The 23,792-nt window shown below is 35.9% G+C and overlaps 1 protein-coding gene and 1 pseudogene across 1 annotated transcript in view; both read left to right on the top strand.

Moving 5' to 3' along the window:
- HPSE2 (heparanase 2 (inactive)) overlaps positions 1 to 23,792 on the top strand; it is a 683,675-nt gene that overhangs the window by 406,605 nt on the left and 253,278 nt on the right. The window lies entirely within an intron of this gene.
- On the top strand, positions 801 to 1,456 carry LOC110589367 (annotated as a pseudogene).

The following is a 23,792-nucleotide window of genomic DNA, read 5'->3' as shown; positions in this document are numbered from 1 at the left end:
GAGAGAGTGAGCACAAGCAGGGTGAGTGGCAGGCAGAGGGAGAGGGAGAAGCAGACTCCCCACTGAGCAAGGAGGCCGATGCAGGGCTTGATCCCAGAACCCTGAGATCATGACCTGAGCCGAAAGCAGACACTTAACTGACTGTGCCACCCAGGCGCCCCATCTTTTATTTATTTTTTTAAAGAAAACATCTCAGATATAGTTAAAGCCACCTGAGCATTCCTTTCCAATCCCACTGCCCTCCATCTCAACACATAGGTAACCACTAAATTGAATTTTTTACTTACATTTGTCCTCATTTTTATTTTACTTATACTATAATAATACACATAGATGTATATATGCAGTATTTTATATATACATACAATGTATTTCTATAATGAATATATGATATTATTTGTGTATTTTGACAATATATATCATTCTGTGGTAAGAACACTTAACATAAGATTTCCCCTCTTTGCAAAATTTTAAGTATATAATACTGTTAATAAGTGGCCCTATGTCATAGAGTAGATCTCCAGAACTTACTTATTTTGCATAAATAAAACTTTGTGCTCTTTGACCAACACTTCCCTATTTATCTCCCCTTACAACCCCTGGCAACCATCATTATACTCTCTGTCTCTGTTCGACTATTTTAGATTGCACATATAAGTGAAATAATGTAGTATTTGTCTTTCTGTGTCTGGTCTATTTCATTTAGCATAATGTCCTCCAGGTTCATCTATTCTAGCAACCATCAATGGTTGAATGGGTAAAGAAAATGTAGTATATGGACCTACAGCCACCCAAAGAAGATGGCCATCCCAGCAGTTTCCGGGCTCTCCCAGCAGATGTGTTGCTTTAGTATATCTGTGGTCAGGCTGTTTGCCAAGCACATAAGGCCACCTGTTCAGGTATATGGTATCAAAGGTTTCTATGCATCTAAACAGAATAAAGTTTATTTATTCTGCTGCATCTAAACAGAATAAACTGGAACAAATAGAAAAGGAATTGTTGAGAGTAGCACAAATATTGAAGGAACCCAAAATGGCTGGTTCCATTAAGAATCCTTGTGTAAAGCATACAGTGAAAATGAAAAGACTAAATGACATGACAGCAAACGAGACGTTCTCTCCCCTCATGTCCAGCCTGATCAATTTGCTTGCTGAAAATGGTTGCTTGAACAATATACCTGGAGTCATTTCTGCCTTTTCAACCATGGTGATCATACACCGTGGAGAAGTCCCTTGCAAGTAACCACTGCATCTCCTTTAGATGAAGCCATTCTTTCTGAATTAAAAACAGTCTTGAAGAGCTTCCTAAAAGTAAAGGCCAAGTATCAAAATTGGAAGTTAAGATTGATCTGTCAAGCATGGGTGCAATGACTGTCCATATTGGAGAGAAATATGCTGATATATCTGTGAAAACCAAGATGCAGAAGCTGAGCAGGGCTATGTGGGAAATTTTCTGAAGTGTTAATTTTTGTCAGTGAAAATTTCTAAACTTGGAGCAATGATAAAATGCTTCCTGAACAACAATAAAAAAAGAAAATGTGGTGTATACATACAATGGAATATTATTCAGCCTTTAAAAAGAAGGAAATTCTGCCATTGTAAGGCTGAATAATATTCCATTGTACCTATATACCACATTTACTTTGTCCATTTAACTGTTGATGAATATTTAGGTTTGTTTCCAGATCTAGGCTATTGTGCATAATGCTGCAATGAAGATGGGAGTGCAGATATCTCTTTAAGACCCAGATTTCAATTCCTTTGACTATATATCCAAAATTGAGATTGCTAGATCAAATGATAATTCTATTTTTAATTTTTAAAGGAATCTCCATATTGTTTTCCATAGTGGCTGCACCAATTTACAGTACCACCAAGAGTGCACAAGGGTTTCCTTTTCTCTACATCTTCACCAACACTTCTCCTTTGGTTTTTTGATAATTGTTATCCTAACAGGTGTGAGGTGATAGCTCATTGTGGTTTTTTATTGTTATGTTAATCACCATACATTACATCATTAGTTTTTGATGTAGCGTTCCATGATTCATTGTTTGTGCATAACACCCAGTGCTCCATGCAGAACATGCCCTCTTTAATACCCATCACCAGGCTAACCCATCGGTTGCTGGAGTGAGGGGTGGGGTGAGAGGGATGGGGTGGCTGGGTGATAGACACTGGGGAGGGTATGTGCTATGGTGAGCGCTGTGAATTGTGCAAGGCTCATTGTGGTTTTGATATGCATTTCCCTGATGACTAGTGATGTTGCACACCCTTTTCATATACCTGTTGGCCATTTGTGTGTCTTTTTTGGAGAAATGTGTATTCAGGTCCTTTGCCCATTTTTAAATTGAGTTACTTGTGGGTTTTGTTTTTGTTTTGTTTTGTTTTGCTCTTGAGTTGTAAGAGTGCCGTATATATTTTGGATATTAACCTTTTATAAGATATATGGTCTGAAAATATTTTTTCCCATTGTAGGTTGCCTTTTCATTTTGTTAAGTGTTTCCTTTGCTTTGTAGAAGCTTTTAGTTTGATGTAATCTCATTTGTCTAGTTTTGCTTTTGTTGCCTGGGCTTTTGATGCCATATCCAAGAGATCATTGCCCAGTCCAATATCTAGAAACATTTGTCCTATTCTTTTTTCTAAGAGTTTTATCGTTTCAGGTTTTACATTTAAACCTTTAATTCATTTTGAATTGATTTTTCTATATAATGTGAGATAAAGGTCCAGTTTCATTCTTTTGCATATGGATATCCAATTTTCTCAACACAATTTATTGAATAGACAATATTTTCCCCATTGTGTATTCTTGGCACCCTTGTGTTTTTTTAAGGTTTTATTTATTTGAGAGAGAGAGAGTACGTGCAAGCTAGAGGGAGAGGGAGAAGCAGGCTTCCCTCTAATCAGGGGGTCCAATGCTGGGCTCAATCCCAGGACCCTGAAATCATGACCTGAGCTGAAGACAGACACTTAACCAATTGAGCCACCCAGGCACCCCTCTTGGCACCCTTGTTGAAGATCAGTTGACCATATGTTTATGACCCTGTTTTTGGGCTGTCTACTCTGTTCATGGTCTATCTTTCTGCTTTTATGCCAGTACATAGTGTTTTAATTATTGTAGCTTTGTAATGTGGTTTTGCAATCAGAAAGTGTAATACCTCCAGTTTTGTTCTTTCTCAAAAGTGCTTTGACTATTTAAAGTCTTTTGTGGTTTCAAATGAATTTTAGGATTGTTTTTGTATTTCTGTAAAAAATTCCGTTGGGATTTGGATAGAGATTGCCTTGAATCTATAGATCATTTGGGGAAGTATGGACATTTTAACAATATTAATTCTTCTGGTCCAAGAACACAGAATGTCCTTCCATTTATTTGTATCTTTTAACATTTATTTCATTATTGTTTTGCAGTTTTCAGTGCACAAGTATTTCACCTGGTTAAATTTATTCCTAAGCATCTTATTTTTTTGATGCTAATGTAAATGGAATTGTTTTCTTAATTTTTTTTTTTGAGTAGGTTGTTGTTAATGTATAGAGATGCAAATGAATTTTGTATGTTGATTTTGTATTCTGAGACTTTACTAAATTTGCTTATTAGTTGTAACTTTTTTGTGTGGAGTCCTTAGGATTTCTACATTTAAGATCTTGCTGTCGGCAAACACAGACAATTTTACTTCTTCCTTTCTAATTTAAATGCTTTTTTTCTTACCTAATTACTCTGACTAGGAAGAAGCCCACAGCTAATATCATATTCAGCAGTGAAAAGCTGAATAGTAAAAAGCCCCAACTCCCTTTAAGAGTTGGAAAATTTTGTAGATAACCTTTATCAAGTTAAGGAAGAGCTCTTCTGTCATAGTTTTCTAAGAGCTTTTATCATGAATGGAGTTTGAATTTGTTAAAAGCTTTATCTGTATCTATTGAAATGAATGTAATTTTTCTTCGTTAGTCTGTTGATTTAGTGAATTACATTGATTGAATTTTGAATCAGGCTTCCATTATTGGGATAAACTCTGCTTTATCATGTTTTTCTTTTATATATTTATATTTTAGGATTTAATTTGTTAATATTTTCTTGGGGATTTAAAAAATATTTTCATAGGGGACATTAGCATGTTTTTAAAAATTTCTTATAATGTCTTTTGTTTTATTTTGGCATCAGGGTAGTGCTGGTCTACTAAAATGAGTTGAGAACTGTTCTATTTTCTCGTAGATATTGTGTTGAGTTGGTATTATTTTTTCCTTAAGTGTTCACTGATATAGAATTGATTTCACCAGTGAAACCAACTGGGTCTCTTTTTTGGAAAGTCTTGAATTATGAAATCAATTTCTTTAGATGTGTGACTATTCCTATAATGTGCTTTATCTGAGTGAATTTTGGTAGTTTCTGTCTTTCAAAGCATAGTTCCATATTATGTAAATTATTTAATTTATGGACACAAAGTTGTTCATAATATTTTATTATCCTTTTAATGTTTATATGGTTTATATTAATTATTCTCTTTCACTCTTAATATTGGTAATTGGTGTCTTTCCCCATATTTTCTTGGTCAGTTTGTGAGAGTTTTGTCAATTTTATTGCTTTTCTTTCAAAGAACTAGCCTTGGTTTGATTTTATCCAATTTTTTCAATTTTATTCATTTCTATTCTTTATTATTTTTCTCTTCCTGTTAGCTTTAGATTTTATTTGCTTTTCTTTTTGTAGCTTAGAATAATGATGTAAAACCTTTCTTCATTTTATGTGCAAGAATTAAAGCTAACAGTTCTTCTCTAAGCAGTGTTTTGGTTGTATCCCACAAATTTTGATATATTCTATTTTTATTTTTACTCTGCTCAATGTATTTATTAATTTCCCTTTGACTTCTTGTCTTACCTAAAATTTATTTACAATGTGGTATAATTTCCAAATATTTAGGGGAATTTTTCAGATATCTTTCTATTATTAATTTTCAGGTTTTATTCCCCCATGTTTTCAGGCAGTTCTGTGAGACTGGGGTCACCTGAGAGGCAAACTGGTGAGAAAGAAGGTGGTGAAAAAAAATACCAGGGAATTCCTGCTTATTATTTGGGCAGTGGGAGCCCATTTTAAAATATCTCTGTCCAGAAAGATGAATCTTTTCTCAGGGTTTTATGTGCCTATGTCATCACTGTCACAGCCATGAAATTCCCCAACTGGCCAGCCTTACTGGTAGGGCTGAGAGAGAAAAGAGAAAGAAGGAAAAGGCTAAAAGAAATGGGTATTTCTCTACACGCTGTCTGGCATGCAGGAGCCTCTTTTCCTGGTTTCATGGCTGGGGTAATGTCTTGTTTCTGAGAATTTTGGCTTTTGCACCCATGGCACAGTTCTGCCACTTGGGCCTTCCTTCAGTCAAAGCTTGGAGATAAAGAAGGAAAATAAGACCATGAAACTTGCCCTCATTACAGATCATTGTCCAGATTTTGAGTTCAACAGTCTGCTTGCTAATTTTTACTTTTCAGAGTACTTAGGTGGTTGTCTTTTTCTGCCCAGAGATTTTAGTTATCATTGGTGTGACAGATATGCTGTAGTTGGCTTACTCCATCTTGGTTGAAATGGATGGAGTCTTAGAAGTCTTGTTTTCACTTTTGTAGTGTATTTTCTTCTGAGTAAATGATTCTAGGCTCAAAGTTTGCACTCTGAGAAGTTTCATTGTCAGTTGACTTGCATAATTTCTATTGAAAAGTGGGCTCTCAGTCTTATTGTTGATATGGTGAAAGTAATATGCCTTTCTTTCTCTGTGATTGCTTTTTTTTTTATTAACATATAATGTATTATTTGTTTCAGGGGTACAGGTCTGTGATTCATCAGTCTTACACAATTCACAGTGCTCACCATAAAACATACCCTCCTCAATGTCCATCACCCAGCAACCCCAACCCTCCCAACCCCTCCACTCCAGCAACCCTCAGTTTGTTTCCTGAGATTAAGAGTTTCTTATGGTTTGTCTCCCTCTCTGGTTTCATCTTGTTTCATTTTTCCCTCCTTTCCCCTATGATCCTCTGTCTTGTTTCTCAAATTCCTCATATCAGTGAGATTATATGATACTTGTCTTTCCCTGATTGACTTATTTCACTTAGCATAATACCCTCTAGTTCCATCCACATCATTGCAAATGGCAAGATTTCATTTTTGATGGTTGCATAATATTCCATTGTATATATATACCACATCTTCTTTATCCAGTCATCTGTTGATGGACATCTAGGCTCTTTCCATAGTTTGGCTATTGTGGACATTGCTGCTATAAACATTGGGGTGCAGGTGCCCCTTTGGATCACTGCATTTGTATCTTTGGGGTAAATACCCAGTAGTGCAATTGCTGGGTCATAGGGTAGCTCCATTTTCAACTTTTTGAGGAACCTCTATACTGTTTTCCAGAGTGGCTGCACCAGCTTGCATTCCCACCAACAGTGTAGGAGGGTTCCCCTTTCTCCGCATCCTCGCCAACATGTGTCGTTTCCTGACTTGTTAATTTTAGCCATTCTGACAGGTATGAAGTAGTATCTCATTGAGGTTTTGATTTGGATTTCCCTGATGCCGAGTGATGTTGAGCACTTTTTCTTTTTCTTTTTTTTTTTAAAGATTTTATTTATTTATTTGACAGAGAGAGAGAGAGATCACAAGTAGGCAGACAGGCAGGCAGAGGGAGAGGGAGAAGCAGGCTCCCTGCTGAGCACAGAGCCCGATGTGGGGCTCGATCCCAGGACCCTGGGATCATGACCTGAGCCGAAGGCAGATGCTTAACCATCTGAGCCACCCAGGTGTCCCTGTTGAGCACTTTTTCCTGTGTCTGTTGACCATTTGGATGTCTTCTTTGCAGAAATGTCTGTTCATGTCTTCTGCCCATTTCTTGATTGGATTAGTTGTTCTTTGGGTGTTGAGTTTGATAAGTTCTTTATAGATTTTAGATACTAGCCCTTTATCTGATATGTCATTTGCAAATATCTTCTCCCATTCTGTCGGTTGTCTTTTGGTTTTGTTGACTGTTTCCTTCGCTTTGCAAAAGCTTTTTATCTTGATGAAGTCCCATTAGTTCATTTTTTGCCCTTACTTCCCTTGCCTTTGGTGATGTTTCTAGGAAGAAGTTGCTGCGGCTGAGGTTGAAGAGGTTGCTGCCTGTGCTCTCCTCAAGGATTTGGATGGATTCCTGTCTCACATTTAGGTCTTTCATCCATTTGGAGTCTATTTTTGTTTGTGGTGTAAGGAAATGGTCCAGTTTCATTCTTCTGCATGTGGCTGTCCAATTTTCCCAACACCATTTGTTGAAGAGACTGTCTTTTTTCCATTGGACATTCTTCCCTGCTTTGTCGAAGATTAGTTGACCATAAAATTGAGGGTCCATTTCTGGGTTCTCTATTCTGTTCCATTGATCTATGTGTCTGTTTTTGTACTGTTTTGTGCCAGTACCATACTGTCTTGATGACAACAGCTTTGTAATAGAGCTTGAAATCTGGAATTGTGTTGCCACTAGCTTTGTTTTTCTTTTTCAACATTCCTTTGGCTATTCGGGGTCTTTTCTGGTTCCATAGAAATTTTAGAATTATTTGTTCCATTTCTTTGAAAAAAGTTGATGGTATTTTGATAGGGATTGCATTAAATGTGTAGATTGCTCTAGGTAGCATAGACATTTTCACAATATTTGTTTTTCCAATCCACGAGCATGGAACCATTCCATTTCATTGTGTCTTCCTCAATTTCTTTCAGGAGTATTCTATAGTTTTCTGAGTTCAGATTCTTTGCCTCTTTGGTTAGGTTTATTCCTAGGTATCTTATGGTTTTGGGTGAAATTGTAAATGGGATCGACTCCTTAATTTCTCTTTCTTCTGTCTTGTTGTTGGTGTATAGATATGCAACTGATTTCTGTGCACTGATTTTATATCCTGCCACTTTCTGTGATTGCTTTTAAGATATTGTTCTCTTGGCTTTGAGTTTTCACAATGTGGCCATGATATTTCTAGATTTCCTTTGTATTTTTCCTACTCAGGGTTTACTGAGCTTCTTAAATCTTTGAATTGATTCCTTTTGTCAAGTTTGGAAAATTCCTGGCTATTATTTCTTCAAATATTGCTTGCCCCCTATTCTCTTTCTCCATTCATCTAGGACTCAATTACACATATGTTAGAACTTTTATTCTTCATCCTAGTCCAGAATTGGCAAATGTCAGCATGGAAAAAAATGGGTAGCAATCATTAGCTAACATCAAGGTGGCTCCCCATTTTATGAAGTTCTTTGCTCTTTACTCTTCAATATTAATTTTAAGATCACTTTGTCAAGGCGCCTGGGTGGCTCAGTCATTAAGCGTCTGCTTCAGCTCAGGTTGTGATCCCAGGGTCCTGGGATCAAGCCCTGCATTGGGCTCTCTGCTCAGCGGGAAGCCTGCTTCTCCCTCTCCCACTCCCCCTGCTTGTGTTACCTCTCTCACTGTGTCTCTTTCTGTCAAAATAAATAAATAAAAAATCTTAAAAAAAAAAGATCACTTTGTCAAATTCTTTGATAATCTCTGGTGGAACTTTTATTGGAATTACATTATACTCATATATTAACATAGGGAGAATTGGCATTTTAAAAAATATCAACACTTCTTACCCTCAAATAAAGCATAAGTTTCTATTTATTCAAAACTTCTTTTATCAATAAGATTTTATAATTTTCTCCATAAAGGTAATGCACATTTTTGTTAGGCATATGCCCTATTATTTTATAGATATTTTTATGTATATATTATAATATATACATAATATGTTATCATGAATGGTAACTTTTTAATATTTTGTATTTTTCTAATTGGTTATTACTGACATGTAAGATTGTCCATCTCAACTTTAGTGGCATAATGCTATTTATATGTATCATTATCATGTAAAAATTCTTTTAACAATGGCTATATTTCCTTTTCCTTTTCTAAAATTATTGTTCTATGCCTTTTCTCCATTTTTTCCTCTCTTCCCTCTCATCAAACTTCCTAGGAATTTTAATATTTTATTAGTCTTTCAAAGAATTATCTTATGGTACTGTGGGATTTTCTACTTTTTTTAATCTTTCAATATTTATCTCTTTATGATCAAATAATATGCCCATAACTCCTTTTATTTATTGAATTACTTTTGTTCTATTGATTGCTGAGGAAGATGAGGATTTAGCTAACTTAACTATGTTCTCTTACTTCCTCTTTTCTTCCCCATATTTGATAGCTTTGTGATAGAAATATATTTGATAAAAGATATATATTATATGTATATCAATTATATAAACCTATAACATGTTAATAACTATATTTAAATATATGAATATTTTAGAATATCTATTGATTATCATTGTTACTTTAACATTTTAACTTCTACTTTTTGTTCTGTCAACTTTTGTGTTTTTTTGATACTCTGTTCTGTAAGATAAAGACATTAATACTGCTACCTTTTCATCTCCTTTCCCATTCAGGACTGTGCCATTTTCAGTAACACATTTACTTTTGCCTTATCATTGATGTTATTTTCATTTTGTTCTGCAATCATAACCAAATTCTCTATGCTTTGCTCTAGAAAGTTTCCAAATATTGAAAAGAAATAAAGAGAATCTACAGAATTATGACATAAAAGTCCTTTATTGCTGGGACAAGTTCTATGTTAGATTGACATTTTCTACTTTGATAGTCCAATGTCACAGCTTCAGAGCCAAAGAATTTTCCCATCATCGAGGTCAAACAATCTTTCTTTCCTTTATACTCCTTTAACTGTTTAAGACCATATCACATTTTAGATTATTTCATATTTGACTTAAGTTTCTTATTTAGCTTTTTTGTTCCCAAGTTTAAAATTTTTTTTCGCTTACAAAATATGTCTTTATCACATTTATACATTTTTCTATTCCTTTCATTCAGTGAAAACTCATTCTCTATAAGTCTCATTCTTGGACTTTTCATTATTACTCTCTGAATTTGACCTACTCTCTCTGAATCTCATGGCTTCTTCTTTTGTTTGACTGAATTGCAACCTTAAGTAATTCCTTTAAGGAAGTGTGTGGAAGTTATATTTTCTGAGTCCTTGTGTGAGGAGTTCTTTTTAATATTAAGACATCTAATGAACACCCCACATAAGACCAGTTACAATTTTGGTATTCACTGATTAAGAAAATTAATAAGGACAGGAAGTTTATATGAATTCAATAATGCTTTTTAAATAATTTGTTTTGTTCTAATCCTAGAAGTATCTGTAGCTATTCAAGAAATAGCATTATATATATACATGACATATGTTATTTATTCAGCCTAGAGGTGGAATAATGTCTGGAATCCTGCAGTAAGCTGTCCATGTCCCTCAGGTTGGGAACCCAGTATGAACTAAGAATGGTTTTTGTATTTTTAAATTGCTATTTAGAAAAAAAAAAAAAGAATATGTGACAGAGATGATATGTAGCCCACAAAACAAAATATTTACTATGTGGTCCTTCATATAAAAAATGATGTGATTCTTAGCTAAACTTTCATAATACACAAGAATTATCTACATGTTCTTTGTTTCACTACAACAAAATGCTAGGTTTTATTGTCTACTAGAAGTGAGTGGGAAAACTTTTCATTCCAGAACTAATGTGAACCAGACTCATAGAATACTGGGGATTATATGCAAAAGAATATAGTTTATTTAGAAGATTTAAGCAACGGCACTGAAGACTTAATTACTTTTTTTCCATAAAAGCAAACTGTTAAATTATATGATAAATATTTTCAAGTTTTCTTTTATTCCTTTATTTTAATATAGGGAAGTATAGAAAAGACACCAAGAAAAGGATGATAATTTCTTGTCTAGATAGTCCTTTTTTGTGTAGAAATGCAGACTTGTTGAAAACTGAAAAATAAAAGTCTCACTTGCTTCTCTTCCCTTCACTTCTTTTCCTCCCAAATTATGAGTTTTAACAGTTTTGTTTCCTTACAACAAAATGGTTATTTATATACCCAATATGTATAGACATATATAATTGTATATATATATCTGTGTATATGTGTAGATGAATATATCACTTAAAAGAGATCATATTACACCATTCTGGTCATTGCTTTTTTTCTTTTTCACTTTTTAAAAACACATCTTTTTTTTTAAATTTTATTTTATTATGTTATGTTAGTCACCATAAAATACATTATTAGTTTTTGATGTAGTGATCCACAATTCATTGTTTTCGTATAACACCCAGTGCTCCATGCAGTAAGTGTCCTCCTTAATACCCATCACCAGGCTAGCCCATCCCCCCTGCCCCCTCCCCTCCAAAACCCTCAGTTTGTTTCTCAGAATCCATAGTCTCTCATGGTTCATCTCTCCCTCCAATAATACATCTTGATATCTTGATTTTTTTTCATATAAATGTATACAGATCTACTTTGTTCTTTTTTTTCACATTTTATATTGAATTATTTTTAGCCTTATGAGAAAGTTCATCAAATTTTATGAAATCACAATTCATATGTAGTTCATAGAGTTCGCATATACTCTTAATCTAGCTTTACCTAATGTTAACATTTAACATAACTACAGTACAATTATAGGAATAAGGAAATTTAACATTGATACAATATTATAAACTAACCTATAGGCCTTTTTCAAATTTGGCCAATTTTCCCACTATTGTCCTTTTTCCGTTCTAGAATTCCATTTAGGACATTGCATTGCATTTGGTTGTCATGTCTCTTTCAATCTGTGATCATTCTTTAAGTCTTTTGTTTTCTTTCACTTTTGAAGAGTCCAGGCCGTATATTTTGTAGAATGTCCCTTAAATTGGTTTTGTCCAATGTTTTCTAATGATTAAACTCAGGTTTTACATTTTTAATCAAAATACCACTAAAATGATGCTCTACCTGTCTCAGGGCTTCATATCAGGGTGCCTTATGTCAATATATCTACTAAGATTAATTTTGATCACAAGGTTAAGATGGTGTCTGTCAGTTTTCTCCTCTGTAAAGTTACTATTTTTATCTTTTATCTTGGGGAAGTTACTTCGAGACAATCCAAATCTTTTTTTGTCATCATACTCTAACATACTAATTTTAGCATCCATCAATGGTCCTTGACTATAGCAATTACTACTGAAGTGTTGCCTAATGGCAGTTTTCTATGTCCATTCTTCTACATTTATTAAAAGGTATTCTGTGAGGAAGAGCTGTTCCTCCTCTCATTTATTTAGTCATTTATTTATACAAGATGACTTTGGGGTCCTTATTTTTATTCTGAGGGTTAAAATCCAGTGCTATCATTATTCATTTTGTTATTCAAATTCTCTCAGCTTTAGCCATTGGGGGCTCATTCAGGTTAGCTCCTATGTCCTTTTGACATGCCTTCATCACTTTTTGAGCACTCCCGTAATTTATGGTACCACAAAATATTCTAGGCTTATTTTGTATCTTCTCTTACCTAGCTCTGGCATTAGCCATTTCTTTAAGGAGCCCTGGTTCTTTTTAATGAGAGAATGGTATTTAGAAACCAAGATCTGGGTTCTAAGTGTGCTCATTGATACTGGAATGTCATTGCTTCCAGGCTTGCTCAGTGGACAGGAAATTATAGATAGATAGATGTAGATGTAGATATCTCACCCATATACACATCTGTATTTCTGTATTTATCCATGTGTACATATATTAGAAACCATGAGTTATACTGATACCTCCAATTCCAATTTAACTCCACACAGTTTATTCTAGCCTTCTTTTCCTTATTTGGAATCTCTGTAACATAGATTCTTTATAATTTGTTGAACAGTCCCCATTTCATAGGCATTTGGATTGTTTTCAGTTACTGGCTATTAAAAGAAGAGGTGTAATGATAATCTTTGTATATCTTGGGGAAACTATGAAAGTATATGTATATATAGGAAAAATGTCTAGCGGTGGACTTGCTTGGTCTAAGGGAATGCACATTTAAATTTTGACAGATACTTCTAACTGTCTTCTAGAAATATTTGCATTTTTTAAAATCATTTACTTAAGGGCACATTTCTTAAAAACAATCCACAAACAATTTCTAAAAAACAATCCTAGCCTCTTTAATAATGTCAGTGTCTCTTTTATTATTTTCCTGTCATGATTTAGATGGACTTCTGATGGGATCCAGAAGTCCCATTATACTCATTGGCATTTAGTTTTCCCTTTAAATCTAGTTAAATTGATTAATACAATAATTAGTCTCTGTCCTACAGTCTTTGAGAGTGTTGTAATTTTTATTCACAGAAATTTCCCAAATATCATTCTCCTTCAACAGCTTCAGTCAAATTATAGACATTTAGGCTGATTTCTTTATAACCTAGTTAAGGTTTCATTGCTCTGACTAAACTGGAGATATTTCTCTTCATATTAAAATTAGCTCTTAGCTTAAAAAGATATCTTCACTCTTTGTGAAATGGCTGTGTTTTCCTCCCAGGCAATTTTCAAACTGTTCTCTCTTACAATTAAAATGTTCCCCTTTTTATTGGTTGTACCCACTAATTCAAATGTTTCCCCATTAACTGATGGTTTCTCTCTGAATTACAAGAGACCGAGTTGGTAAAGAGTTCACCTCACTCTGGTTTCACTCTCACATTTCTTTTGGGCTTCCATTAGAAATTCCTCTGTTCTTGCAGCCTCTAGTGGATAGTCTCCTATACCTCCCCCATAATATTCACTCCAAATTGAACACTTAAAGCAATGAGTATATTATGTGAGTGCATTTAACAGCATGGAGTAATAGACATAATCTAGAGAGAACTTGCTACAGTGAATAATGATTACTGAGATTGGGTATTTATGGTACAGTTTATAAGTGGCATTGAATGGGCCTAAATAATACCTGCATGAGTTAGATATTTATTAAGGCTTATAATGTATCAGACATTGAAATGGATGCTTAAAAGGCAGACCTGGTACCTTCTCTTTGGCAAATGGTCCAGTATGCCTTTAGAGGGTGGGGGCAGAGTTGAACAATGAAGGCATAGTTGGCTCTTGCTGTAATGGGAGCTGACTAACTTTTGTCTTCCCCTCCTTTCTTCTCCTAATCTTCCACACTTCCTTCTTCAATGTCAAGTTTATCTGCCAGTTGCTCAAGCCAAAAACTTCGGAGTTTTCCTTGGCCTCTTTTTTTCTGCATACTCCACATCTAATCCTTCAGCAAACATTACCAGCTCTACTTTTAAAATATCCCAGGAACCCAGCCACTTCAACCACTACCACCCTAGTCCAAGCCACTGTTATCCCTTGCCTGAATTATTGCCATAGTCTGCTACTTACTTAATTTGCTTTCACCTTTTCCCTCTCCCCTTCTAGTCTCTTTTTAGCTCAACAGCCAGACTGATGCTTTTAAAATGTGATTGGGTCATATTCAAAACCATTCAGTGTTTTCCTGTCATTTGAGGTAAAAAGCAAAGTCCTACACAGTCTGGCCCTTCTACTGCTCCGACCTCATCTCCTACTGCTTTCTCTGTCATTCATTCTGGGGCAGCCACACTGGGCTCTTTGCTGTTCTTCACATTGGTCAGTCTCATATCTGTCTTGGGCCTTTGCCTTTAAGTCACCTTGATTTACTCTCTTACTTCCATAGGGTCTTTGCTTAAATGTTACCTTATCAGTGAGGCTTTTTAAAAATAACATACATCTTCCATTGGTTCTACAATCCCCTCCCCTGCTTTACTTCCACCATTGAACCTCACGACAACCACACTAAATGTAAACTCCATGGGGCTAGGACCTGTTTTCTGTTTGGTTCATTGCTATAACCTTCAAGTATATGATATTACCTGGCCTATAGTTGGTGCTCAGTCAATATTTATCAAATGAATGAATCCTACTAGCAATTTCGGCCACCAGTTGCTTAGATTAGTAAGAATCCTATTTTTTTGTCTGTTGGATTGTAGTTTGTCTCCTTTGTTTTTATTTACTTTGTTTTTAAAGTGCCAAGTCTTGAGGAAACTAAGGAAAATGACCATCATTCATATCTTAGTGTGAATTCATTGATCTTTTTTTAAATTTTATTTTGTTATGTTGTGTTAATCACCATACATTTCATCATTAGTTTTTGATGTAGTGTTCCATGATTCATTGTTTGCATATAACACTCAGTGCTCCATTCAATACATGCCCTCTTTAATGCCCATCACCAGGCTAACCCATCCCCCCACCCCCCGCCCCTCTAGAACCCTCAGTTTGTTTCTCAGAGTCCATAGTCTCTCATAATTCATTGATCTTATGTGTTTATAATATAAAGCTGAGATTATTACCCTTGTTGAAGAAATGGCTTTTTGACAAAACGAGGTCTTGATCTTGATTTTTTTCTTAAACTTATCTTTGGTACTTCTCCAGTAACTTTTTTGTTTTGTTTTTTTCCTGTTGCACAGAACTTCAACAAATAAGTTGAGTGTCCAGAGTCTATTCCTTTTTCTTTACCATTCATTCTTTAAGTCTACACCCCAACCTAAATTTTCTTTCTAACCTCACTATTTGATTAACTGTAATGACTTTTTCCCAGTCCATTTGCTTCTCAATTTCTCACTAACATGTACTGTCATTGACTAGCACATCCTTGAAACTATCTTCTTTGGGGTTCCTTAAGATAACATGTCTGTGTTTTCTTCTTCTCTGCCCTTTTTCTGGACCTTTATATGTAGACATTTCTTAAGGTTTCATCCTCAACCATTTTGTTCTTCAAAAGCCTCAAGAACTTTCATAGCACCAACTATCAGCACTATATAGATGATTCCCAAGCCTATTCTCCTTTTCATCTCAAGCCCCAGCTCCTCATTTTCAGCTGCCTTTGAGACAAGGCTGCTTAGAATTCTATTCATATGGGCGCCTGGGTGGCTCAGTTGGTTAAGCGACTGCCTTTGGCTCAGGTCATGATCCTGGAGTCCCTGGATCGAGTCCCGCATCGGGCTCCCTGCTCGGCAGGGAGTCTGCTTCTCCCTCTGACCCTCACCCCTCTCATGTGCTCTCTCTCATTCTCTCTCAAATAAATAAATAAAATCTTAAAAAAAAAAAAAAGAATTCTATTCATATGAGATGCCAGGGAACCTGTCTAGAGGACATAGAGGCATTGGCACCCTCTGGTGGAGAGAGTAGAAAGTCATATTTAAGTATTTGGTTGCTTGGATGGAACCTGACAGTAGATAGTCCAAGGAAGATTACATTTGTTGAGCATCTACTAAATGCTCTATATTCAGATGTATGTAATCTTTTTTTAAATATATGTAATCTTCTAATAAACTTTAGAGTATATATGTGAACTAGCGATAATAATTATTATACAGATCTTTCTTTGGGTCCTTTCAATTTCTTTCTAGATCACTTATATGCAACAAAAAAGATTTGGGTTGTAAGAATACTTCAGCATGATTTTAAGGCAGGAAATCATTCTCAGATAGATGCTATGAAGGATATAATGAGATACAGAACAATCCTTAAGGAATTTAGCAGGCTAACTGGAAAAACAAGCCATTCAGTCTGGAAAAGTGACTAAATCAAGAGGTAAATCCCAAAATAAGAAAATGCCATAGATGCCACAAGACACCCAGATGCTAACAAATGATATAGAACCTGTGTTTAGAGAAAGTTGTGGTCACTGTAGGGAGATTGATGTGTTCAAGAATGGCTTCATAGGAGGTGGGACTTAAACTTATCCTTAAGGAAGTATTTCCCAAATTTCTAACAGTCTAGTTCTCTATGTTTGCCATGTTAACAAACCATCTATATTTTTATTTCCCCATACTTTTTTCTAAATTGACATCCTTTTTGGGTGTAAATCCCTTTGCCTTGTCTTAAACGATCAAATCCATGAAATCATAGGTTTGATGTGCTTTTGTGTTTGCTATATATATTGTTTGTTTTTCTTTCTTTCTTTTTTTTTTTTAAAGATTTTATTTATTTATTTGAGAGAGAGAATGAGAGAGAGAGAGCATGAGAGGGGGGGAGGGCCAGAGGGAGAAGCAGACTCCCTGCTGAGCAGGAAGCCCGATGCGGGACTCGATCCTGGGACTCCAGGATCATGACCTGAGCCGAAGGCAGTCGCTTAACCAACTGAGCCACCCAGGCGCCCTATATTGTTTGTTTTTCTAATATACATGAAAACTACACAGGAAATTCTCATCACATAAAGATAATTCTAGAAAAAGGCCACTTAAAGGAATCAGTCTACCTAAAAAGAATATTAGTTATTCATATTCAATTTTGATGCAAAAGTTTGATTTCTAAATGACACTAAAATTATGAAAATAAGTGTAACAAATTATAAGCTCTTATTGCAACTATGAACAATTTCAATGAACAAAACATTAGTTAATTGAATATTGAGTATTTTTTCTGAGAAAATAATTTAACTTTTGTGCATGAGCATAAATATTAAAAGACTTCAAAATAAACCTCTCTTTATCTTTTAATATTCAAATTATTTTTGAGCAACCTATTGTTATCCTTGTGAGTTTTCTCTTGTTCAGTTAACTGATCTAATTTTTCTAGATCCTTATTTATTAGTGGATTTGCATGTGATTTGAGCAGTTATCAGACATTATTTTCATTGATTTCATGAAATCCTGCCTCTTTTGCTCAGACTTGTAAGTTGGCTTTCCAATAGATTTATAATGGGTTTGCATTATATTGGAGAAATTAAAAACATTATTGATTTGATTAGTGAGGATTTTGCCAAGTGGAAAGAATGTTTAAGTCAGTCTTCAGATCAACAGTGAATATTTTGGTGTTCAGATGATTTGTTTTCCTATGCATTCTTTAACTCTAGGAGCACTTTCTCAAGCTTTTTATACCAGAGGAACACTTGAAATAATTCTCAAGTTTCAGGGAACCTCTGGATAAAAATATCTAAATCTCATAGTATGTCAGTAAGATCATTTAGTTGTAGATATTATTATCCAGTAATAATTGCCAATGCTCATTTAAATAGACAGTGATGGTTTCCTGAGAATCTGTTTAGCCAACTTCTTAGCCTATGGATACCAACTCCAATGTAGGTCAGTGGTAGAGATAGAAGATACTTCAGTTTTTCCTTTTTAAAATTTCCTACATGATTTTTTTATACCTTACCCAAGTAGGACTAAAAGTCTTACCACAAATTTCTATCATACTATTGAGTATGCAATGCCATTGAGTATGGTATGTGATATGTGGTAAGTACAAGGATAGGGTTTTTTTTTTTTTCTCCCTATTTAAAACTAAAACTGACACTTTTTCCCTAAGGTCAGGAACACGGCAGGGATGTCCACTATCATCACTGCTGTTCAACATAATACTAGAAGTCCTAGCCTCAGCAATAAGACAACAAAAAGAAATAAAAGGCATCCAAATTGGCAAAGAAGTCAAACTCTCACTCTTTGCGGATGACATGATACTCTATGTGGAAAACCCAAAAGGCTCCACCCCAAAATTGCTAGAACTCATACAGGAATTCAGCAAAGTCACAAGATATAAAATCAATGCACAGAAATCAGTTGTGTTTCTATACACTAACAATGAGACAGAAGAAAGAGAAATTAAGGAGTCAATCCCATTTACAGTTGCACCCAAAACCATAAGATACCTAGAAATAAACCTAACCAAAGAGGCAAGTGACTGTACTGAGAAAACTATAGAACACCCATGAAAGAAATTGAAGAAGACACAAAGAAATGGAAAGACGTTTCATGCTCATGGATTAGAAGAACAAGTATTGTTAAAATGTCTATGCTACCTAGAGTAATCTATACATCCAATGCAATACCTATCAAAATACCATCAACTTTTTTCAAAGAAATGGAACAAATAATCCTAAAATTTCTATGGAACCAGAAAAGACCCCGAATAGCCAAAGGAATGTTGAAAAAGAAAAACAAAGCTGGTGGCATCACAATTCCAGATTTCAAGCTATATTACAGAGCTGTAATCATCAAGACAGTATAGTACTAGCACAAAAACAGACACATAGATCAATGGAACAGAATAGAGAACCCAGAAATGGACAACTCTATGGTCAACTAATCTTTGACAAAGAAGGAAAGAATGTCCAATGGCAAAAAGACAGTCTCTTCAACAAATGGTGTTGGGAAAATTGGGCAGCCACATGCAGAAGAATGAAACTGGACCATTTCCTTACACCACACACAGAAATAGACTCAAAATGGATGAAAGACCTAAATGTGAGACAGGAATCCATCGAAATCCTAGAGAAGAACACAAGCAGCAACCTCTTTGACCTTGGCCGCAACAACTTCTTGCTAGACACATCTCCAAAGACAAGGGAAACAAAGGCAAAAATGAACTATTGGTACTTCATGAAGATAAAAAGCTTTTGCACAGCAAAGGAAAGAGCAAAACCAAAAGACAATTAATAGAATGGGAGAAGATATTTGCAAATGACATATCAGATAAAGGGCTAGTATCCAAAATCTATAAAGAACTTATCAAACTCAACACTCAAAGAACAAATAATACAATCAAGAAATGGGCAGAAGACATGAACAGACATTTCTGCAAAGAAGACATCCAAATGGCCAACAGACACATTAAAAAATGCTCCACATCACTCAGCATCAGGGAAATACAAATCAAAACCACAATGAGATACCACCTCACACCAGTCAGAATGGCTAAAATTAACAAGTCAGGAAACGACACATGTTGGCAAGGATGCGGAGAAAGGGGAACCCTCCTACACTGTTGGTGGGAATGCAAGCTGGTGCAGCCACTCTGGAAAACAGTATGGAGGTTCCTCAAAAAGTTGAAAATAGAGCTACCATACTACCTAGGAATTGCACTACTGGGTATTTACCCCAAAGATACAAATGCAGTGATCCAAAGGGGCACCTGCACCCCAATGTTTATAGCAGCAATGTCCACAATAGCCAAACTATGGGAAGAGCTGAGATGTCCATCAATAGATGAATGGATAAAGAAAATGTGGTGTGTATGTACAATGGAGTAGTACTCAGCCATCAGAAGGAATGAAATCTTACCATTTGCAATGACATGGATGGAAATAGAGGGTATTATGCTAAGCAAAATAAGTCAATCAGAGAAAGACAATTACCATATGATCTCACTCATTTATGGAATTTAAGAAACAAAACAGAGGATCATAGGGGAAGAGAGTAAAAAATAAAACAAGATGAAATCAGAGAGGCAGACAAACCATAAAAGACTCTTAATCATAGGAAACAAACTGAGGGTTGCTGGAGGAGTGGTGATAGGGGTATGGACTAACTGGGTGATGACCATTAAGGAGGGGGAAAAAAGAGTGAATTTTATTCTATGTACATTGTATTCCTATAAATCTGACTTAAAGAAAAATAAAATCAGATCCAGATTTTTAAAAAAATTAAAAATAACTTTTTAGACAACCTTTCTTGAAAAGAAAAAGAAAAAACAAGTAGTTAATTTTTTTATTGAAATCAATCCCTTTCTTTCCTTTTCATGAATTTGAAAACTTATAGGCAAACATATATGTTTTTATTAAATAACTGGTTTAAGCCAAAATGGGATATAATTTTTCTAAAGGTAGACTTGTTAGGCTTACTTAGATAAAGTTTGTGAATATAATTAATGTTCTCAATATGAAAATAAATTAACAATGTTGAATAGTAAAGTTAATAAAACTATATGTCAAAGCAATATGAATAAATTTTTAGCCTCAGACACAATTTTATTTATTTTTTATTTTTTTTATTTTTAAAAGATTTTATTTATTTATTTGACAGAGAGAGACACAGCAAGAGAGGGAACACAAGCAGGGGGAGTGGAAGAGGGAGAAGCAGGCTTCCCACTGAGCAGGGAGCCCGATGTGCGGCTCGATCCCAGGACCCTGGGATCATGACCTGAGCCGAAGGCAGACGCTTAATGACTGAGCCACCCAGGCACCCCTAAGACACAATTTTATATAATACTTTGAAAGAAGCCATTTTCTTAATGAATGGCATGGTCAAGCTCATGTAAGATAACTGTAAAATTAATATACACATGTATTGGTTTCAGGATCACTTTAATAGGCTTATAAACACATTTTAATTTTAATTGCTATTTTGGAGCTAAAAATAAATAAGTTTATTTCTTTAATGTGAAACCTATGCCTTTTGTTGTTGCATAGTTACTAGACTCTGGGTTGAATGTGAGATACGTTCCCATGGATTTTATTTTCAACTGAAATGAGACAATTTCTGTCCTTGTTCTTGGTGCTTCTTAAAAAATACTTTCTCATATATGTAAGAAGATAAAAATGGCAGCCTCCCCATACCTTACATCAAAAACTGATAATGGACTCAACCAAATGACCATGGTTCTGTTTTACAAGACTAAAAGACTTACAGTTGCTAATGGGGCACCTTGGTCACCTGCATCATTTTTTGTGGAACCCCCTAGTGTTCCACAGAACCCCATCTGAGAAACCCTGCAGGGTAATGTGAGCCCCTGAACATAATTATTAACCTAAATTTTTTTTCAATCTGTTTATCACTTAAAGTCATTTCATTCATACCTTGTAAAACACTGTCTAAAAGGACAAGTAAGGAGGGGGGCGGAGCAAGATGGCAGAGGAGTAGGAGACCTGGATTTCATCTGGTCCCAGGAATTCAGCTAGATAAGGATCAAACCATACTGAACACCTACGAACTCAACAGGAGATTGAAGAAAAGAATAGCAACAACTCTCTGAACAGAAAAGCGACCACTCTCTGGAAGTTAGGACGTGCGGAGAAGTGAATTCGAGGCGATACTTGGGAGGATAGACGGTGGGGGAGGGGCCTCCATCGGCCGCTTCTGGCAAGTGATAGAGCCATGGAGCACAAAATTGGAACTTTTAGAAATCTGCTCTGCTGAGGGACGTAGCTCCAGTGGCTAAGCGGGGGGTGGAACCCTCGCGGGACAGTGTGGTCTCAGGACCCTCGGGGTCACAGAAAGACCAGGGGTGCCTGTGTGCAGCAGAGCTCCCAGGTATGGGAGCGGGGAAGCCGGCTGCAGAGACAGAGCCGAGGCGCGGGCTCTCAGCTCAGGGTTGCCACAAACCATGATCCATGGCACAGTCGGGCCACTGCTCCTCCAGCAGGGACCCAACAAGCCGCAGATCCGGGGAAACTCCCCTTCCTTCCCCGGGAGGAGGGGCGCGGGAGCGCATCGCAGGGATCTGCTGGGTTTGGAGACTCCACACGGGGTTGTGTGCCAGAAATAGAAATGCTGGGTCACAGGCCCAGTAAGCACAGAGTGCGGCCAGAGACCAGGGAGACGGGAGTGACTGACTGCTTTTCTCTGGGGGCACACTGAGGAGTGGGGCCCCGAGTTCTCGGCTCCTCGGGGCGGAGATTGGGAGGCCGCCATTTTCACTCTCATCCTCCAAAGCTGTACGGAAAGCTTGCAGGGAACAAAAGCTCCCGAGAGCAAACCCGAGCAGATTACTTAGCCCAGACCGGCAAGGGCGGGGCAATTCCGCCTCTGGCAGAGATTTGGGAACCACGGAAACAGGCCCCTCCCCCAGAAGATCAGCAAGAACAGCCAGCCAAGACCAATCAATGAGAACGGCAGCACTCCAGCACTAGGGGAATACTGCACATAGAATTCATGGCTTTTTTCCCATGATTCTTTAGTCTTTCAAAGTTAATTTTTTTTAACTGTCTTTTTTTTTTTGAATTTTTCTTTTTCCCTTTTTCAACCAACATCTTATCAATCCCTTTTTTAAAAAACATTTTTATTTTTCATTTTTAGAGTCATATTCTATCCGTTCATAGTAGTTACCCTTATTTTTGGCATATATATATATATATAAGTTGTTCTCTCTTTGAAATTTTGAGATACAGTTTCTTCTAACAGATCAAAATATACCCTAAATCTCTAGTGTATGGCTTTGTTCTAGTCTCCTGCCTGATCACATTCTCTCCCTTTTTTTTCTTTTTCTTTTTAAATCCTCTTCTTTCTTTTTTCAAACAACTTCTTATCTTATCATTTCCTTTTATAAAATCTTTTATAATTTTCATCTTTACAGTCATATTCCATCCCTTCATTGTATTAACCCTTATTTTTGTACATATATAAGTTTTCTTTCTTTAAAATTTTGGGGGCACTTTCTTCTAACAGACCAAAATACACCCAAAATCTAGTGTGTGGCACCAATCTATGCACCAGCCTGATCATATTTGATCATATTCTGTTTTTTTTTTTGTTTTGTTCTGTTTTTGTTTGTTTTTATCGTTTTTTCTTTCTTTCTTTCCCTTTCTTTTCCCCCCAGTTTCAGGTCTTTTCTGATTTGTTTAGAGTATATTTTCTGGGGACGGTGGTACCCTGTTAGCATTTTGTTCTCTCATTCATCTATTCTCCTCTGGACAAAATGACAAGACGGAAAAAGGTCACCTCAACAAAAAGAACAAGAGGCAGTACCGACTGCCAGGGACCTACTCAATATGAACATTAGTACAATGTCAGAACTAGAGTTTAGAATGATGATTTTAAAGATATTAGTGGGCTTGAAAAAAACATGGAAGTTATTAGAGAAACCCTTTCTGGAGAAATAAAAGAACTAAAATCTAACCAAGTCGAAATCAAAAAGGCTATTAATGAGGTGCAATCAAAAATGGGGGCTCTAACTGCTAGGATAAATGAGGCAGAAGAGAGAATTAGCAATATAGAAGACCAAATGATGGAAAATAAAGAAGCTGAGAAAAAGAGAGATAAACAACTACTGGATCACGAGGGCAGAATTCGAGAGATAAGCGATACCATAAGACGAAACAACATTAGAATAATTGGGATCCCAGAAGAAGAAGAAAGAGAGAGAGGGGCAGAAGGTATATTGGAGCAAATTATAGCAGAGAACTTCC

The sequence above is a fragment of the Neomonachus schauinslandi genome, chromosome 6 (assembly GCF_002201575.2).
Source record: "Neomonachus schauinslandi chromosome 6, ASM220157v2, whole genome shotgun sequence".
NCBI lineage: Eukaryota > Metazoa > Chordata > Mammalia > Carnivora > Phocidae > Neomonachus > Neomonachus schauinslandi.
Note: the sequence above shows the minus strand (reverse complement) of the source record. Positions and strands in the feature narration are given on the sequence as shown.